This window comes from Sus scrofa, chromosome 13 (genome assembly GCF_054392235.1).
Source record: "Sus scrofa isolate SSC_HxYL_T2T_F1_AM1 chromosome 13, Sscrofa_HxYL_maternal_Yorkshire_Landrace_v2.0, whole genome shotgun sequence".
Taxonomy (NCBI): domain Eukaryota; kingdom Metazoa; phylum Chordata; class Mammalia; order Artiodactyla; family Suidae; genus Sus; species Sus scrofa.
The window spans coordinates 151,709,915-151,731,186 of record NC_139395.1 but is presented as its reverse complement, the minus strand read 5'-3'; the positions used below and the strand labels follow the sequence as shown (position 1 = coordinate 151,731,186).

The following is a 21,272-nucleotide window of genomic DNA, read 5'->3' as shown; positions in this document are numbered from 1 at the left end:
GGGCGGCGCCTCCCCGGAGCTGGCAATGCCCGGGCGCGGCGCTCGCAGATTCTGCCTAAGCGGAGCCCAGCCGCACACGAGGCGAGGCAGCTAGGGCGGCTCGGCGGGGGTCCCGGCGTGGAAACCAAGCGGGCACCCTTTCCTCACGGCAGACTGGGAGCGACTGGGAGGTGCGGGCGCCAGCCAGCATTATTTTCTTACGAGGGGTGGGGAGGTGGGATGGGGGGTGGAGAGGACGGGGGAGGGGGCGGCGGGCGGAGCAACAGCTCCGGAGCCCTGGGGGGAGGGTCCTGTAGCCCAAGGGGGCCGTCGCCCGCATCCCCCACCTCCCGCGGCGAGATTGGGAGCTTGGCCCCGGCGAAAGCAGAGCCGAGCCTCAGCGCGTCCGCTCAGGGGGCGGCGGCGAGGACCCGCTCCTGCAGAGCGGCCCTTCCCCTTTCGCCTCTCCCTTCCCCCAAAACGGAGCGGGGCTGGCCCGGACCCGCCGGCACAGGAGGGCTGTCGCGCCGGCTCCGAAAGCCCCAGGATCCTCGCCACCGGCTGCCGGCCCACCGCGGCCGGGCGCTGGAGGACTAGGCGGAGGGCGGAATCCGGCGCGGCGCCGCCGCCGTTCTGCCCCAACGCAAGCGGGCTTCTCCCGGGGAGCACGGCATCCAGAGATCGAGGGCCGGGGCTCAAATGCAGCCGGCCGAGAGGGGCCGGCCCAAGAGCCGCTGCGCCCCGGGGGCGGTCCGGGGGGGCCCGCGGAAGCCAGGCTTAGGGCGCGCCATGCACGCCTCCGGCCCTGCGCCGCTCCGGCCGGTCGCGCCGCTCCTCCCTTCTCGCCCGCTAGCCGCCGCCGCCGCCGCCGGAGCGCCCTCCGCATCCCCTCCTCCCGCCGCCTCCCCGCCCCCCGCGCCGCTCGGGCCTCGGCTCACAGCGGCGCTCGGCCGCCTCCGCCCCCGACCGGGCCGCAGCCCCCGCCTCGGCGCCCCGCAGGCATCCTCAAGCCCGGCCTCGTGAGGCGCCCGGGGCCGTGGGGGCCCCAGCTCCCCTTCCCCACCTAAAATTCTCACCGCGCCCCCTCCCTCCCTGGCGCCTGGAGCCGCGTCCAGCCCGCGGTCCCTTCGCCGGACCTGAGTGGCTTGCGGTCCTCCCCCACCCCCTGCTTGGGTCCCTGCGCCCCTAGTCCTAGCTCCCCTCTTTTGTATCCCCCTTTAATCCCCATCCCCCCATTCTATCCAACTTCAGCCCCCGCGCTGCGCCCCCCTTTCCTGGTCCGGCTCGATTGGCCGCTTCCTGAGCTGTCAGACTTGAGTTCGGCGCTCTTATTGGGCGATTCTCTGGCCGGGCGGCTGTGCCAAAGGAGGGCGCAGCGGGCTGGGGGCGCCTAGGCAGCGACTGCCGCAGGGAGACGAAGACCAGAGTCCCTGGAGGGCTGGAGGGGCCCGAGAGCCAGACCCGGAAATGGACAGGGGAGATGGAGAGACTGAGGATCTCAGAGGCGCAGGAAGACAGTGACGGAAAAGATGGAGATGCAGTGGGTGAGGCGGCTGCAGCCAGGGCGGGGCGGACAGGAACGCTTTGGTGGATAGTTAACGAGAGGGAGCCCCGCACACAGCACCAGGAACACCTGGCATTTGTGAAGAGCCTTTCCTGTTCATACTTTTGTTGTTGTTGCTATTGAATCTCATTTGATTTCCCTCAACCACCCTGGAGTTGTGACAGAGGCAGGGCCTATGTGATTAATTCCAATTTATAAATGCGGACACTGAAGATTCAGAGCTTACTCAACTTGCCCTGGGCCACACACGTCTCCTGACTTGGCAACCGAAAGATCCAGCGCCAGGCTGGCTCCCTACCTAGCAAGGTGTTATCGGGAAGGATGCAAAACAGAGCAGGATGGAGAGCCCCGGCGGGAGTGGGGCGGGGGAGAGGACAGAGAAGGACCCGATAGTCCTGCATCGCCCCAGCGGCAAAGAAGCAGGAGAGGAGACGACTTGACTTTGGGTCAGAGAGGACCCAGATCTGTGGAATGATGTACCTACCCTCTTGCCCCTAAGCTGTCCCGCTGGATGTTCCTGCAGTCTAAACACTAGGAGAGATGAGGACCACTACACCTCTACTTCGGGGAGGGAAAAGCAACCTTGACTTTATTCTTCTTCCTCCAGCTCTCTCTGCAGAGCTTCTGACAGAGGCTAGCAGTTGGGGTGAGCTTCCCTTTCTTTTTCTGTTGGTCATCTCTTTGCAACTTGTAAGATAAACCTCACCAAGGTTACAAAATGGGAGAAACATGCCAAGAGGTCTGAATAAACTAGCCCTAGAGTAGCCCAGCCTTTTCGAAATCAATCCATGATTAGTGAAGTCATTAAAAGCACCATGAATTTAGTCAGCATTCATAGAGCACCCCCTATGTGCAAAGCACTGTGCTAGGTGCCTCAGGGATAGAGAGGTGACCCTCCTCTCAGAGGGAGAGGAGCTAGCCGATAACTCCGGTTCTGAGCACAATTCAGTCAGGGCTCATCAGAGGTCCAAACAGAGAGAGGAGGCATTAATTCCCACTGTGAGGGCCAAAAAGACTCCAAAGGTTGAATCTGGGGCCAGAAGAGAAGGAGGAGTCAGAAGAAAAAGAGGATGGATTGCTTTTTATTAAGCAACATCTCTATGTTTGTGAATCTTACAGTTCCGTAACTGTTTGTTTTTGTTGTTTTTTTTTTTGTCTTTTTTTGTCTTTTGTCTTTGTTGTTGTTGTTGTTGTTGTTATTGTTGCTATTGCTTGGGCCGCTCCCGCGGCATATGGAGGTTCCCAGGCTAGGGGTTGAATCGGAGCTGTAGCCACCGGCCTACGCCAGAGCCACAGCAGTGCGGGATCCGAGCCGCGTCTGCAACCTACACCACAGCTCACGGCAACGCCGGATCGTTAACCTACTGAGCAAGGGCAGGGACTGAACCCGCAACCTCATGGTTCCTAGTCGGATACGTTAACCACTGCGCCACGACGGGAACTCCCCGTAACTGTTTTGAGGAAGATCCTCCCTACTGTAAAGATGAGAAAACTGAGACTTAGAGAATCAAAGTTTGCCCAAGGTTTGCAGTTTATAGCAGAATGGAACCCAAGTCCGGTCTGCTACTTGTACTCTACCACACAGCCATGTGGCACACATGCCAGGAGAGGAACACCCAGGCATGCGACTGCACAGACAGCAGCCAGATGGCCTGAAGTATCAAGGTGATTGGGTTCCATCCTTGATCCCCTTCTCATTCTCTGAGCTCTCTCTGGGTCATTCCTTTGCATTTTATTGAAAATTTTTCTTTTTATTTATTTATTTACTTAGTTATTTTATGGCCACACCAGCGGCATATGGAAGCTCCTGGGCCAGGATGGGATCTGATCCACAGCTATGACCCACGAGGCAGTTGTGCCAATGCCAGATCTTTTAACCTACATGCTGGGTCAGAAATTGAACCTGCACATCTGCAGCGACCCAAGCTGTTGTAGTTAGATTCCTAACCTACTGCACCACAGCAGGAATGCCTCAAAAATTTTAAATAACCGTCATCTTATAACAAAAACCACGTATGATTAAATGTGAAAAACCTAGAAAAAAGACCCAAAAAAGCACATTCATAATCACAGCACCTAGAAAGAACCGTTCACATCTTAATTTTTTTTCTTAAGCAAAAATGGGACTTTCACTCTAATAGTTTTAGACTCTGTTTTTTCTAGGCAAAATGTGGATTTTTAAAAATACCAATAGGCATCCATCTACATTATCCATTTTATTGTTTGAATAGAATTCCATTGCATGAATATAGCATCATTTATTTAACTAACCCCCTACCATTGGATATTTTTCACTGTCATAGCAGTTTATAAGAAGTTTCCACTCTCTTAGTGTTATAAACAATGAGCATTTTTGTAGATAAATCTTCACACACAACTTTAATTGTATCCTTAGGAGAAATTCCTACAAGTAGAACTGCTGAGCCAAAGGATAAACATTTTTTCGCCTAAGGTATTTCTGAAATCTGCATCTCCAGCACCTGCCTCCCTTCCCAGTTCCAAGCTTACCCCCGTCCACTGGTAGGCTCCCCATGGATGCTCCTTGGTACCCACCAGCACCCCAGATTCCATTTGTCTAAAACTAAAGTCATCTCTCACCAAGCTTGCTCCTCCCTCTGTATTTTCGCCACTGGTGTTATTACCACCCCCAACTCCCTGAGCTTAGAGTGGTGAGCCCTCCCAACCCAGCTCTCAGATCCTGCTGCCATGCCCTGCTCTTTTCATATCTGTCTCTTCTTCCATTCTCTGGGTACCACCTTCACCCAGATCCTCCCTTCTCATTGCCTGGACAGTGACCAACACTTTCTCCTTGCTCTCGGATCTGTCCTCTACTTTGTCCCCATCTGATCATGCATGTTACACGCTAACTGAAAACCCTCCGCAAAATGGCCTCTTCCTACCTGCAGGTTTTCACTGTCCACCCCTTCCCCAGGTCGTCAGGCCGCCCTGAACCTCTAAACCTCTGCAGAAATCACCCCCAGCACAACTCAAATGGATGCCTCTTTAATGCCCTCCTCTCCCTCCCCTTCCCCCAGGCTGCTAAGCACACCCTCCTCCTCAGCTCCCCGCGCACCTTGCTTTTCTCTCTATTATAGCAATTGTCACGCTGTGTTATCTTGACTTTTTCAGAACTGTCTCCACAGTCTGCTGAACTCCTTGAGGGCAGAATTGGGATCTTACTCTTTCTTGTGCCCCGTACCTGGCACACAGGAAGTGCCCTTCCCTCCTTTGCTTGTTGGATAAGCAAATGGTAACCTCTAGGGGAAAGTGGTGGGAATGGAGTCTGAGGGGTGAGATGGGGTGGGGCGCAGTTCAGGGGACTGACTGGCCGCTGTGGATGGAGATGGAAAGGTAGGTTGGGCTCTTTAGCACTATGTGGAGGAGAGTGGGCTTCAGTTTAAAGACAATGAAGGGTCCCTGGACAGGGGGATAGAAGTGTCCTGAGCCATTTATGTTTTGCGAGGCAAACTCTTAGCAATGTTGTCATGAAATTAGACAAGCAAGATCCAAGAACAGAGAGGACCAGTCAGGAAGCTATTGCAGAGCAGATGCGGCTGGAGCCCAGAAGTGACATGGGGATGGAAATGATGCCATTGGCTGGAGGAACCCTGTGAAGGGCAGACAAGGAAATCCAGGGGTCAACTGCTGTTTAGAGGAAGAGTCCAAGAGGTCACATGAAAACCAGGACGGGAGTCACAGGAACACAAGGCAGAGGTTTTGAAGACCACCTCCAGGACATGTGCCTGGCTGTTGTCATTAGAGAGGGGCTGACCCAAAGCCCACCTGGGGCCTCTCTCTGAAGTGAGCACTTGGTTTGCAGAGGGGAGGTGGCTATGCACCTCTGGCACAGCAGGTCCTTTGGGAGATCTGAGGACCGCCCACCCCCGCCAGCCATCTTCCCCCTGTACCCCGGTTACCCTTCAGGACTTCATTCGTCATTTCCCCCAGGCTTCTTTTTGGAAACATAGTTCTATTTGGGAAATTCGATTATTAATATTTTAGACTGTTTAGAAATATTTGTAGAAATGGGTCTTAGTAATACTCCTGTACCTGAAAATTCCTTCCCCTACAATGCTTAAAATCCTACCATTAGGAGTTCCCGTCATGGCACAGGGGAAATGAATCCAACTAGGAACCATAAGGTTGAGGGTTTGATCCTTGGCCTCGCTCAGTGGGTTAAGGATCTGGCATGGCTGTGAGCTATGGTGTAGGTCACAGACGCAGCTTGGATCCCATGTTGCTGTGGCTGTGGTGTAGGCTGGCAGGAACAGCTCCAATGTGACCCCTAGCCTGGGAGCCTCCATATGCTGCGGGTGCAGCCCTAAAAAGACAAAAAGACAACAACAACCAAAAAATCCTACAATTAGATAGTCATGCTTTAGGATGACAATCATACCCTAAAAATAAATGCAGAAAATCTACAGAGAGAATGTAGATCAGTGGTTGCTTAGGCTTGGAGAGGGGGAGGAATGGGGAGTGTTGGCTAATGGGTACAAAATGTCTTGGAGGGGCATGAAAATGTTCAAAAATTAGATTATGGCGATGATTGCCCAACTTGAGAAATATACTAAAAACCATTGCCTTGCACACTTGAACCCAACCAGGTGAACTTCATGGTATATAATTATATCTCAAGAAAGTGGTTGAAAAAAGGGAATGCAGATACCACTGGTATGTGGTAGAATGAAGGACTTATGCCAAGACCACCAGTCGTTATTAAGTTAGTGTGGATGAGTTTAATCAGCACGCTTCCCCCTTTATTGCCAAAACAAGTTTGCGGGCACCAAGAGAATGGATGCTTGCTATACGGAAGGAGGGATGAGTTAGGGAGAAGCAGGAGAGAACATTTCGACACCACTGAGCATTTCCTGGAGCACATGGAACCAGAAAAGGGCATGGATGCCCAGGAATGGGAAGGAAGGTGGCAGAAATGAAAGCCAGTTAGGAATTGGGGGCTCAAAAATGAACTTTCCCTACTGCCTCGGAGAGCCCCGCCTGGTAATGAGTTCTTCACAGGGAATTAAAGCACGCTAAGAACCCTAGGCCCCCTCAAGGGTGAAAGAATCTTCAAGATCATCCAGTTCCCAAAGGTGTGTCAACCTCCCCTGATATTGGCATTCTGAGAGCAATCCCATGCCGCAAACTCGATAACTTACCTTTCCTTCGAAGAACTGATATCCCCGAGTCAGAGAAAAGCTAACAGGACGGCATGGGCATCTTGAAGGTAGGTCATCCTCGGAGGTTTTTCCGCTCCAGCCCATCCCCACTAGGATCTCTGAGGAGGAACCAAGGACATTTGTGGTTTTTTTGTTGTTGGTTTTGTTTGTTTGTTTGTTTGTTTGTTTGCTTTTTAGGGCTGCACTTGCAGCATATGGAGGTTCCCAGGCTAGGGGTTGAATCGGAGCTGTAGCCTTCCGCCTACACCACAGCCGTAGCAACGTGGGATCCGAACCATGTCTGCAGCCTACACCACAGCTCATGGCAATGCCGGATCCTTAACCCACTGAGCTTGGCCAGGGATCGAACACCGATCCTCATGGATCCTAGTCGGGTTCATTTCCCCTGCACCACAATGGGAACTCCAGAACCGAGGACATCTTCCTCTTGATCTCTGGGTTCCTTGGCTGGGAAATCAAGGATGATAGGAAGTTTGCAATTGGCCAGAGGGAACCAGGCCCTAGGTTTTTCCAGACACTTCTCTCACCTCCAGACCTCTGGGCCTCAGGGAACAGGGAAACATTCAAAGAGCTCAGATTGTAGCTGAGTAGGAAATGGCTGATAATAGCTCGATCTGCCGCTCTCCCAGGTGTTGACATTTGCATTTTAATGGAGGCGGTTAATGCCTTCAGCTGAAGGAGTGACGAACACGTTCTCTCAATTGCTGCTGGAGGTAATGGGAGACCTGTGGTGGCCAAGGGCTTTTTAATGCCCTCTGGCACAACATGAGGAGATCATGCCTGCTCTGCAGCTGCCAATCCTTTGGATTCTAATGCCTGCATTCCATGATTTATCTTTGTTCCTGTTTTTTGTTTTGCTTTCTTGCACTTTCTCCTGCATCCTTTTTTTCCTAAAAATATGGGAACATCCCCATGAGTCATTTATTCTTTCAACACACATAAACAGACTACCCATTTCAAGCAGAAAACTATGTTGGCCAGGGTTGAGTGGAGTGAACCCAGGAAGTATGCCAGCAAGAGGCCACCTCCAAGAAGTCAGAGGTGAGGAAATCACAGAACGAGCTGGAGAACAGTCCCCTGTCAGCAGAGATGGGCCATGCAGCTTATCCTGAACGCTTCTTGAACAAATAAGAGGCTGAGAACTAGTAGGAGAAAATATTCCTCTAGGCTGAGGAGCAAGCAAGACTTCTAGGAGAGGTGAGACGGCAACAGAGGTATATGTAGGAGTTGGATATGCAACAACTGGATGGAGTTTTGAGGTTTTGAAACAGTCTTCTAGTCATAGAAGACCACGTAGTGTGTGATCCTATTTATTGGAAATGTCCAGAGGGGGCAGAGCTATAGAAACGGAAAAGAGAGTCATGATTGCCTGGAGCTTGGGGACAGAGGCGGGGAGATGGGGATTAAGTGCTGAGGAGTACAAGGAAATTGTGACAGTTGTTCTAAGATTTGAGTTGGTCCCACAACTTAAAATATACTAAAAAGCTAAAAAACAAAACAAAAACACCTAATTTCGCACTTTGTAAATTATGTGATTTACAAAGATGAGATATAATGTAAGTTATATCTTCATAAAGCTGGGGGAAAATGGGGAAACGTGATGTCCAAAAAGACCATTCCTGTAGTAATCCTGCTTCAGTTAGAGAAGGGATATCCTAGTCTTAAGTTCTTAGTATGAAGGCTCATATTTAAGGTAAAAAATTTTCAAGGACCCCAACAATGTACCTTTGGTTAAGAAAAATACATAATGGTAAAAAGCTACTACAAATTTAGTAATTGATTTTCATTTAGCAGATGAAGTAATACTTTACTAATCCCAGTAGTATCTAGACATGCTAGAAAAATGATTCTGCATTTGTAGGGGAGCATTTTATTATGCCTAGAGACAAGGCTTAGTGGCTCTCTCAAAATCTTCCTTGGCCCTTTGCGGTCTTCAATCCACAGGTTCAGGATCTTCATCCATGCTCTACTAAGGCATGTTTGTTTTAGCTTCTCTGCCAGGCGAATGCCAATGGGTGGGGATCCATCAGCACAAAAACAAACAAACAATAAACAAAAAACATGATACCACCTCCCATGATGTTTCTGCCCCTTCAGCTGTTCAGGCAAAATGGCACCCTCTCTCCTCCCAGACCAATGAGTTTGCTGAGAGCAGATCCAGCATAGAAGATAGCCCGGGCCATGCCGTTGGCAGACACTTGCCTCTAGCAAATGTGATTAAAGGCAGCAGCAAGTAAGTGCCTATTAATTTTTCATTTGAAAAGTCAAAGGCAACCTTCTTGGAAAGCAGCATCATTGAACTTCAGCTTTGGTGTTAAAGCCAGGCTTTGCCCCCAGCCATGTATGCCTTCTTCCACGAGTAGACACCCACACACAGACAGACACACACATACCGGGAGTCCATAACCTCTTTATTGAACAGGGGAGAGAAAGAGTCAGAGACCAGCAGCCCTCTATGTCTCTGAGGGTATTTTGTCCTATCCACTGTCTCAAATTACCTTAATGACAATCTGTTCATGTATTTACCTACACATATGAACCTTATACAATATATTGCTCTCTCCCCCGAACTGTTTACATACCATTTGTGTAGTTTGAACCCGATTTTAGATGCCCTTGGGGAGATGGCTAGCCAAAGCTCTCTGCGACGTGTCCTTTTATAAAGAAAACACAATGCTTACACACTAACCTGTTTGTTTTGTAAACCAGAGGCAACATGACGCATCAAGAGCAGAGGGTAGGGGGATTCCCGTCTGGCGCAGCAGAAATGAATCCGACTAGAACCATGAGGTTGCAGGTTTGATCCCTGGCCTCGCTCAGTGGGTTACGGATCTGGCGTTGCCGTGAGCTGTGGTGTAGGTCGAAGACAAGGCTCAGATGTGGCATTGCTGTGGCTCTGGCATAGGCTGGCGGCTATCACTCCAATTAGACCCCTAACCTGGGAACCTCCATATGCCGCTGGTACAGCACTAAAAGGACAAAAGACAAAAAAAAAAAAAAAAAAAAGAGTAGGGGGCAGGGGGCCAATATGGTCCTATCATCTGTTTCCCTCTTGGTAGGCAGAACAAATTCAGCTGGCTTTAGGCATCAGTTACTTCCTCTCTTTCTTTTCTTCCTTGTGCTTCCTTACTAAGGCATCCCATCTGATGAGAAAATAATCTTTTCCACTCAACAATGAGGAGGATTGAGAGAAGGGTGCTAAGCCTGGAGTCAGAATACCTGAAGGCTCTACACCAGCCCTACCACTCTTTGGCTATGTGATAGCCGACAAATCACTTCACCTCTTCTGAACTGCGGTCCCCCAGCAAGGGTAACTGCACTCCTACACACGCTGATGACTTGTTATTAGGATCTGGACAATGATGTGAAATTCCTTTTCAAATTATTTACCCTTATATACAATAGGAATCAGTCTTAATAAAAGCAAATTTATAAATTCATTCTCAACAGATCCAGATGTTCGTTTAAGAGGTTAGCGTGGGATGAGGTACCTTTCTGGGTCTCAGGCTCTTGCATACATTTATAGATGACTGTGAAAAATATTTTTATGTCTGTGCTGCTTGTGTCCCAGCTTGTCTAGTAGTCTGGACGATCTGGTCTACTCTTCCATCTCTGCTGTGTTCAGAGCAGGGCCCCCAGGGCCATGCAGATGAGGTCTCTGTTCGCCGAGACTTTCCCTTTTGCAGGATTCTGACAGACAGCAGCCTGTCTGCTGTGCAGCCTGGAGAGCTGCGCCCTCCCGCAGGCGTGGGTGGTGATTAGAGTGGCCTGTGAGCAGCTCGAGTGGTGTTGAGTGTTGTGTCCCCTCTCACTGGCCACTCTGCTTGGCCTTGGAGAGGTTTTGTCCAGTCTCTGTATCACTGACTCTGACTCTCTGGGGGTGGCAAGCCAAGCCGTGTTAGTGATCGTGCTGGGGCTGGCTGACCTTCCCCAAACTGGGATAATCTCTTTCCCTGGCAACAGGCAGAGGCACCAAGGGACAGTGACAGATTGTGAAATCCTAGGGCTGGGCTTTCTAGAATTACTTAAAAAGAGAAAATTCTAACAGTACCTTGCATTTGTAGAGTCCTTTTAAAAAGAAAGAAAGCATCCTTTAAAAGCTGTTCCTGGAGAAGGCAGCTTTGGGAGTGTCTGTTAGAGAGTAAACAAGATTGGGTAAGAAATGTATTGTCTTATTCTTATCAACTCAGTAGCAATGAGAGTGTTGGGAGAAAGACCCGAGCAGCTTCCCCCCTGCCCCTTTCCCCCCCCCCCCCACACACAGGTGGGGATACAGAGGAAAAAAGAAGCAGAGTGACTTGATCAACATTACACAGCATGAGGGGCAGAATTGGACCTAGCCTTCGTGACTTTTATTGTCAGCCCAAAGCAGGCAGAGACGACGAAGAAGCCAAAGGACCTAATAGTTTGCTTTGTCCACCTGAGATTCTGGCATATAGACAGCTCTTCCTGAGCCAGACTTTGGGCTTGGTCCTCTGGGGCATACAAGAATATGCTTCATTGCTTACATGTCTGAAAGCAGAGGAGAAATGCAGGGGTGGCACCTGAGAAAAATTGCCATCCTCTTGCCAGTTTCCCACTAAGGATCTTTAAGCAAGGTAGGAGCAGACCTAACAGGGATGGATGGGGCTGCTTGTGTTGCCTAGGGAGTTTCAGGGGTGGAAATGGAAAACAAAACTGTAAGAAGAGGAGTTCCTGCTGTGGCACAATGGGTTAGGCACTATCAACTGCAACTCAGATCTGATCCTTGGCCTGGGAACTCCATATGCCACCAGGCGGCCAGAAGGAGAAAACAAAAAACTGTAAGAAGAGTACACAGAAGAACATTTTTGTGATCTTGGCTTACAAAGATTTCTTTGCCATGACACCAAAAATACAATTCATTATTTTTAAAATTATTCACAAAGCTTTTTTATAAATAGGAATTCACCGAAATTAAGTACTTTTCAGAAGACATTGTTAAATGAATGGAAAGACAAGCCACAGACCGAGAGAAGTTATTTGCAGATAAATACATCTGATAAAAAAATTGTAGGCAGCATCTACAAAAGCATTCTAAACTTGATAAGGAGAAAACATCTCAACAAAAACTGACAAAAGATTTGAACAAACACTTGACCCAAACTGGGTGAAAATATACAGATAAAGGACATGAAAATATGCCAACATCATTCGTCGTCATGAAAAGCAAATTAAAAATCACAGTGAGACACCACCACAAACCATTAGAATGGCTAAAATTAAAGAATGACCATACCAAGTGGTGGACAGCATATGGAGCAACTAGAACTCTCATATGTTGCTGGTAGAACTAGCAAATGGCACAACCCCTGTGAAATTGCTTGGCGGTTTCTTAAACCGTTAAACATACACATACCGTATAATCCATCAATTTCAATCCTAAATATTTACCCCCCAAAATGAAAGCATGTACGAATATGTCCACACAAAGACCTGTATGCTAATATACATAGCAACTTTACTCATGTTGAAAAACAACCCAAATAGCCATTAGCAAGTGACTAGATAAATGCATTTGGCATATCCATGTAATGGAATACTGTTCAGCAATAAAAAAGATGAACTATTGATTTATTCGAAGACATGAATAAACCTCAAAATGATTATAGTAGTTATCTTGAGTGGAAGAAGCCAGACAAAAGAGCATACATACAGTATGGTTTCATTTATAAAAAATTCTAGAAAATGCAAACTAATCTATAGTGATAGAAAGCAGCTCATGTTCCCTGGGAATAGCAGGGAGACACAGAAGAGCAGGAGGGTTGATTGAAAGGGAAACTTGGGGCCAGGGGGCTGAGGGGTAATTGATGTTCCTTGTCTCAATTGGGGTGACAGTTTCATAGGTGTGTATGTGTTTGTATACATATATTTGTCAAAATATTAAATTATAGGCTATTTTTGGCTCAGTGGTAACGAACCTGACTAGTAGCCATAAAGATGCAGGTTCAATCCCTGGCCTCTCTCAGTGGGTTAAGGATCCGGTGTTACTCTGAGCTGTGGTGTAGGTTGCAGATGCGGCTCGGATCTGTCATTGCTGTGGCTGTGGTATAGCCCGGTGGCTGCAGCTCTGATTTGACCCCTAGCCTGGGAACTTCCATATACTTTGGGCAGGGGTCAAAAAAAGCCAAAAAAAAAAAAAATTATACACTTTAAATATGTGCAGTTTATTGTATGTCAATATACATAACTAAATTGACAATAAAGCTATTTTTAAAATTGAGGTAAAATTGATATATAACATTATATATAAAACTGGTTTTGTCCATGCCCATTGCATGTGGAAGTTCCTGGGCCGGGGATCGAACATCCACCCCAGCAGTGACAATGCCAGATGCTTAACTCGCTGAGCCACATGGGAACTTCCTAAAGCTATTTTTTTTAAGGGAAGAGAAAACCCCAAGGTTATTATTTTTCTTTAAACACTCCAGCCTACTCCCCAGGTTTATATTCCTTACTCTCACCGAGTGGTTTATCTCATCAGCAACCCTGTCCTCCAAAGCCTTACTTCAGCCTAGGTGACCACAGGTGATGGCTGTCTTGCCATGATGTGGTAAGGACCACCACCAGAATACTTTCACCTCATCTTAATAGGATCCTTATTGCCTTTGAATCCAACTAAGTCGAATATCCAACCTCAGATCTTCATTTCCTTGAGAGTCTATTGCTTGCTACCATCCTGGAATCAATCACTTGATTGATGAAGGTTAATTACAGAGACCTGAATTCACTCTAATTGAAGCAGAAAGGAAGGTCTTAAAAGAGGCTGGGGACAAGTTCAAGGAGGACTGTCTCAGCCATTTCTGCAAATGGGAATTACCTCAGTATGTGGGGAATGATTTGATTGTAGAATAATCAAATCTACATTACAGAAGTACCTTTTTAATGGTGTTTTCTCCCAACACAACATAATTTCCCAAGCCAATTCTTGTGAAATTTCTAGTAAAACTCAACTTAGAACCAGAGAGAAATGGCTTATTCCAGGGATAACTCCCTAGGGGAGGGAAAGAACAAGGTGAACCTGAGACGCCTTGTTGGGCTAGAAAGGAAAGATGTCGTCAAAGATTAATGAGGACGTGTCAAAAGAACACAGGACACTGCACATCTATAACAATGGCTACAACGAAACAACAACAAAAATTTTAGTTCCCAAGAGGGGATTCTGGCCTGCTCTAGGATAGCTCAGAGACCCAGCCTCCTGCAGTGCAGGAAGATACCTCGCCAGGTAGCGAGGACGGAAGATCCAGCCTCACCCTCCTTGGGAAATCTTGGAGGAAGCCAAAGAAGCTATCCTAGTAGAAGTCAGGAGCCCTGGGTTCTAGTCCAGTTCTGCTGCTCACCTGCCTCATACCTGCCCAGGAGGCACATCTTTTCCTCTTCTCAGCCTCTGAGTCCTGGATATTCAATAGCAGGAGTGTTTGCAAATAAGTTTCCTAAACTCTAGGACTCCTTGGATTGCCTTGGGACACTGCCTGGGGAGCCGGGGTTGGGGTGAGCTCGACCGAGAACAGTCCTGATTTTACCTGCCTTTTTAAAAAAATTATTATTATTATTATTAGTTGGCTTTTTAGGGCCACACCCACAGCAAATGGAGGTTCCCAGGCTAGGGGTCAAATTGGAGCTACAGCTACCAGCCTACGCCATAGCCACAGCAACGTGGGATCCAAGCCAAGTTTGCGACCTACACCACAGCTCACGGCAACGCCGGATCCTTAATCCACTGAGCGAGGCCAGGAATCGAACCAACCTGCAACCTCATGGTTCCTGGTCAGGTTTTTCAACTGCTGAGCAGTTTTTTTTTTGTTTTTTTGTTTTTTTTTTTAATGTTTGGCAGATATAACTCTCAGCTGACGAACACAGGAGATGCAGAAAATATCAATTCCTCTATTTTCTGTTTCTAAATTAATTTCTGAATCCCATGATCCATTCCCAGAAACTGGATGAAACATTCACCCCAAATATTCTTGCATTCTTCTCTCAGGTGGTTCCTTATTTCTGGGTCAGGCCACGTCTCTGTCCAGGGGTCTCTGTGGATCCAGCTGACTGCTGATTTGTGCCACTCCTGGGACATGATGCCTTTTGGAAGCTGACTAAGGTCCCCCCTGTCTTTCTCTTCCTCATCCCACAGACCCTTCTCTCTAGCCCACCCTCCACCCTGGGAAAACTCTTCCTAGTCTGGTGGGCGGGGAGTATTCCCTTTAGTGTTTCTTTTAGGCATTCAGTCTCTGCCAGTGAGTCCCTGTAATACAGTCCCTGTGCCCCCAGAAAAGATATGTTGGAGTTCTAACATCTAATGTCTCAGAATGTGACCCTATTTGGAGAAAGGGCCTTTAAAGCAGTGATTCAGTTAAAAGGAGGCTATTAGGGTGGATGGTGGTCCACCATGACTGGTGTCATTATAAGAAGAGGAAATGTGGAGTTCCTTTTGTGGCTCAGAACCCAACTGGTATCCACGAGGATGCAGGTTTGATCCCTGGCCTCACTTAGTGGGCTAAGCATCTGGCATTGCCATGAGCTGTGGTGTAGGTTGCAGATGTGGCTCGGATCTGGCGTTGCTGTGGCTGTGGTGTAGGCTGGCAGTAACAGCTCTGATTCAGCCCCTAACCTGGGAACCTCCATATGCCACAGGTATGGCCCTATGAAGCAAAAAACAAAACAAAACGAAACAAAAAACAGGAAATCTGGACCCAGGTAGGCAGGGGGGAAGATGATGTGAAGAGATAGAGGATGGCCATCTACAAGCCAAGGACAGAGGCCTGGAACAGAGTTCCCGCGTGGCCCTCAGAAAGAACTGACACTGCGGTCACCTTGGGCTCAGACCTCCAGCCTCCAGAACTGTACAATACATTTCTGTTGTTTAAGCCACTCAGTCCTCTGTGGTATTTTGTTTGCAGCCCTAGCAAACTAATGTGGATTCCTTCTTCCCTCTTTTACCTCCCTTGCAAACCCTTTAAGTTCCCCTGGGCATTGCTAGTTCTCCTAACATCAGTTTGAATGGGAGATGGGCAGAGGAAGAAAAACATAAGTAAACATTTCATAATTTCCTTCAGCTACACATACATAACAAGAGCAGAGAACCAGAGGTAAAAAACAGCTTAAGAATCACTGGGCTGATGAGTTGATGATTGACACTGGCTGACAGGTCCATGGGGATTCGTTGTACTATACTCTCTGCTTTTGCGTATATTAGAAATTTTCCATCACTATAAACCATTAAAAAGGGAAAAGAAGAGAAAGAAAGCATCACCTCATATCGCTGGGCTTATGATGATGCAGGCACTTCCACATCTAGCCTTCCTCACGGGAGCAACCATCCCTCTCCCCTTCCCTACCGGCCAGACTCTGCAGATAAATCAAGAGTTACCCCTCACCAGAGTTCCTGTCGTGGTGCAGGGGAAACAAATCTGACTAGGAACCACGAGGTTGCGGGTTCAATCCCTGGCCTTGCTCAGTGGGTTAAGGATCCGGCATTGCTGTGAGCTGTGATGTAGGTCACAGACACGGCCTGAATCTGGCCGTTGCTCTGGCCCTGGTGTAGGCTGGAGGCAACAGCTCCAATTGGACCCTTAGCCTGGGAACCTCCATAGGCCATGGGTTCAGCCCTAAAAAGAAAAAAAAAAAAAAAGTTACCCCTCACCCCATCCCAAACGGAAGTCACTGTCGCCAGAGCCCACACCCAAACTTTTAACCCAGAGATCTTCTTCCTCAATCAGGCTGCAACACCAAGGCCTTTGCAGTCGTGGCGCAGCTGCAGCTGAGCAGAGCAAGAATGGCAGAAAGACCCACCTGAATCCAAGATACCCAGCAAACCTAATCACCACCTGAGCTGCCTCGCCGTGTCCTCTCTGCTGGCTCCTTGTTCTCCTCTCAGGAGTTATTTCCCCTGCATGCTGTTATTACCATTTAAAATACCACGTAACTACCCCAGAATTACTAATGATCACTCCAACTGTATTCTGAGACACATCTACAGAGCCTCCTGCCCAACACTTCCCATCATCAAAAGCTCTCCAACTCTGGGTCAGGGTGAAAAAACCCATAGAAACAATATTACTTGTGGCATTTTAAATGAGTTCAGGATGCCGCCGACACCAGGGTCATGTTACTTCTGGTACTGTGGTTAAATGATCAATAAATGGCAGCCCAGGAATTCCTGTTGTGGCTCAGTGGGTTAAGGATCTAGCGTTGCTGCAAGCTGTGACGTAGGTCACAGTTGCAGCTCACATCTGGTGTGGCTGTGGCATAGGCTGCAGCTGCAGCTCCAACTTGACCCCTGGCCTGGGAACTTCCATATGCTGCAGGTGCAGCTGTAAAAAGAAAAAGAGAAAAAAGGCAGCCCAACAGTTCTCAGCTTCCTTATGTCCCATTTCAGGGTCCATTCTTTATGTTTTCCCTTGTGATTCCTCTTCTAAACTCACTCCTTCCTTTAGAGCCCACTAGTGCTGAAATTTCCACTGCCAAAATGAGAAAAGGAAAATGGGCTTTTCATGGAATTGATTTAATGAAATTTAAGAAAACTGTCCTTTGGTTTCAGGATTATGTTCTTCCTATTTTCTGGTTGTAAAATATCTTTTCTTCCATGAAATGGTGGTATCCGTGTACTGCCATTTATCAGTCAGGGTTTAATTACAAGTATAGCAATCGCTCTAGCTATTTGAAGCAGAAAATCATTTAATACCGGAATTCAGGACTTCAAAAATCATTGGAGGGGCTGGGGGAACAACAATAGGCTGGGCTTCTGGGAGTGCCTCCCAGAATTGGCCTGCCAAGAGCTCTGCCATCTCTGCCATGATCAGGAATCTGGGGAGTCGGGAAGTCTCTGGCCCCAAGCTGACGGCTCTAGAATCACATCACCCACAGCAGTGGTTCATGTGATCCACATCAGCAAAAGGGATGCTCTGTGTCTAGCCCTTGAGCCTGGGCCTGGGATCTCTTCTACCAGCACTCCGGGAGAACCAAACGTCTTTGTCTCTGGGCTAGCCAGGAGAAATAGTGGCAGCAGCAAAATCACACAGTTGGCCACGGTCTGCCTTCCCCATCTCACCCCAGTGCACCTGCCAGGCAGAGGACAGGTCATGTGCGCACTTGGGGCCTTAAGGCCTGCTGCGTGGGGTGGGGCTGCTTGAACCAATCTGCGAGTCTGTAGCTCAATGTTCACACTTTACTCACATGTGAGATCCAAACTCCCCAGTGAGCAGAGGTGGGAGTGGGTTGGGTATGGGGTCAACCCTCCAGAGCAGCCCCATCAAGGACAGAAATTAAACCACTTAGGTTCATACCAATCAACAATGGGAAGGGGTGTTTCTCCTCATTAGTCATCAAGAGGATAGAAATTTAAATCACAATTAACATCACCGGAGTTCCCATCGTGGCGCATTGGAAATGAATCCAACTAGGAACTATGAGGTTGTGAGTTTGATCCCTGGTCTTGCTCAGTGGGTTAAGGATCCATCGTTGCCCTGAGCTGTGGTGTAGGTCGAAGACACGGCTCGGATCTGGCATTGCTGTGGCTCTGGCGTAGGCCAGCAGTTGTAGTTCCAATGACACCCCTAGCCTGGGAGCATCCACATGCCGTGGGGGCGGCCCTAAAAAGACAAAAAGACCAAAAAAAAAAAAAAAATCACCATTACACACCCCTAGAATGACTAAAAAGAAAAAGACAACACCAAGTGAGGACAAGGATGCAGATGGAGAAGAGGTCCTGTTTGCTGCTAGCAGGAGTGCTTTGTGTTAGCACAGACACTTGGATAACTGTGTGGTGGCAGCTACTGATGCTGGAAGTACAGGTGACCTCCACACCAGTAATTACAGCCTCAATCCATATCAAATAAAAACAGGCATGAGAATGATCATGGCACCACTGTTTTTAAGAGCCTCAGGAGTTCCCGTCGTGGCACAGTGGTTAACGAATCCGACTAGGAACCATGAGGTTGCAGGTTCGGTCCCTGCCCTTGCTCAGTGGGTTAACCATCCAGCGTTGCTGTGAGCTGTGGTGTAGATTGCAGATGAGGCTTGGATCCTGCGTTGCTGTGGCTCTGGCGTAGGCCAGTGGCTACAGCTCCGATTAGACCCCTAGCCTGGGAACCTCCATATGCCGCGGGAGCGGCCCAAGAAATAGCAAAAAAAAAAAAAAAAAAAAAAAAAAGAGCCTCAAACTGAAGACAGGCCAAAAGAACAGACAGACCACAATCACGTGGAGCAGCGGGGGATGGGGGTAAGCTAAAAAAGAGACAAAAGAGGGCATTCCAGGTGTTTCCATTTTAACAAAGGGCAGAAGCAGGTCTTGAGAGCATTGTGGGTCTCCTTGTGGAGGGATAGAAACTGGAAGCAAACACAAAGCGGGTTTCTGGGGTGTCAATCATGTTTTGTTTCTTGACCGGGATGCTGGTTACACATGTGTATCTCGATGTGAATTTTCGTCTGGCTGGTACATTTACGATACATACACCTTTTAATAGGTATACATATATACCTTAATGAAATTTACAAAATGAAACAGACAACCTAGCTTTCAATCTTTCTCTAAACACCCTCCCACTATGATAATAAGCACCGTTCTCCTTACAGAGCACCTACTGCAAGCCAGGCATTGCGCATGCTGCAGCTGATTTGCATGACCTCTGGGCAAGGTGGAAGGTTATTTCGTGGATGGGGCACCAGAAGTGAGGTCATGGAAACCAGCAAAAGAGGAAAAAGAAAAAAAGAAGCAAAGTTACGCAGCCTGTCCAAAGCCAGCTCCAGACAAGCGGTTGAGTCATGAGTCAAACCCATGACTCTAGAGCTTGTGCCTTTCCCGTTCAGAAACCCATTGCTTCTCTGCTGCGCTTGGTCATTTTCCTGGTCTCCAGCCTGGCTGGGTATGTGGTTCTTTGCCAAGGATTTGTCTCTGTCCCTGGCCCCTCCCCTCTGCCCCTTTCTCTGAGCTCCGAGCTCTGGCTGGGAAATGCCAGCAGTTGCCACTATCACCAAGCACCCTAGAGGGCAACATGCTGTCCCTTGATGACAAGCCTCAGGGAGCCACCAACAGTTACTGTCGCCACACACGGGTGGTCTAGCATCCTGGAATTTGTCCTTGCCCTTGTATCAGCCTCTCCTGGGAGCAGTCTGGGCTGTGTTTGAGGGCTCTGCCAAACCATGGGCCTACAGCAGCAGGCTGGCAGATGTGCACCCGGAACCAGCCCCCTGTGGTACCTGCTTTGCTTGGCCACCTCTGGATAGAGTCGGCAGAGGGCCAGGAGCAGCCGGAGCCCCTGGACACTCTTAGAGGTCGTTCCTGATGCTCTGGGGAGGCCCCTCCCACAGGCCTTGGGAGTGGCATGGAGGGCGTGCTCCTCCTTCTTCTCCCTCCTGCACTGGGGCCGTCTGTGCCTTATGTCTGTGCAGTGAGAGGAAGTGCTGGAGCTGAGCAAGGTGGGCACTAAAGGGTCAGATGGGATGGAGAAAGATGCAGTGTCCCGGCCCACAAGGAGCTACAGCCTTGGTGGTGACAGCACCTAACATTTACGGAGCACTCACAGTGTGCCACTGTTGTTTTGATCTCTTCATCGGCATTTGATCTCTTCATTGGCATTTGATCTCTTCGTGAGGACTTAAAAGAACTCTTTGAGGCCAGTACTCTGATTCCCATTTTACAGGTGGGGAAACTGAGGCTCAGGTGTGTAAGTAGCTTGCATGGTAGGCCCTCTAAGCTGGTCCAGTCTTCCCCTCCTCCTCCAGTTCACCATCAAGGAACTCACCACTTCACTGCTAATGACTGGAGTAGGGGAGACGTAATGAATGCTCTTCTAAGATTGGGCGATAAAGAGTCTGTGGCTTCCATCTGGAGGGCTTTCTCTCACTTTCTGGATTCGCTCGCCCTGGGGGAAGCCAGCTGGAGGTGAGGCGGTTCTGTGTCATTCCTTGTTGTCAGGATTAGGGGAACTAGCACATCCTAGTACCTTAATAAATGGCACCTGCAGTGTGATTTTTTTAATTATTATTTTTATTCTTTTATTTTTGTCTTTCTTAGGGCCACACCCATGGCACATGGAGGTTCCCAGACTAGGGATCGAATCAGAGCTGTAGCTGCCAGCCTACGCCACAGCCACAGAAAGGCCAGATCCAAGCTGTGTCTGTGGCCTACACCACAGCTCGAGGCATTGCCAGACCCTTAACCCACTGAGCGAGGCCAGAGATTGAACCTGCAACCTCATGGTTCCCAGTCGGATTTGTTAACCACTGAGCCACAGCGGGAACTCCTGCAGGATGATTACATTAACTAATGTTCTAAGGTGGCACATGGGGGATGGGTGACCAGTGCGTACTGTTACCATCCAGCCCCTGTGGACCGTGCTCACCTGAGACACTTCACACTTGCCTGTGCTGGGGACTGGGAGCCCACTGGGTGAGTGTGTGGGGCAGAGAGCCTGTGGTTCATGGGAAATCCAACAAGAGGCCTAGACCTTCCTCCTGGTCCTTGGGAATGTGCTCCCTTAGGGCACCAAGCTGGCAGCTTAAAAGGTCCCTCAGTGCTCCAATTAGGGGATTAGGTTAAC

At 48.8% G+C, this 21,272-nt stretch overlaps 1 pseudogene; it reads left to right on the top strand.

The window, feature by feature from the left end:
• The first annotated feature begins 227 nt into the window (after window positions 1-227).
• LOC146397699 (uncharacterized) lies at window positions 228-1,300 on the top strand (annotated as a pseudogene).
• The last annotated feature ends 19,972 nt before the right edge of the window (window positions 1,301-21,272 follow it).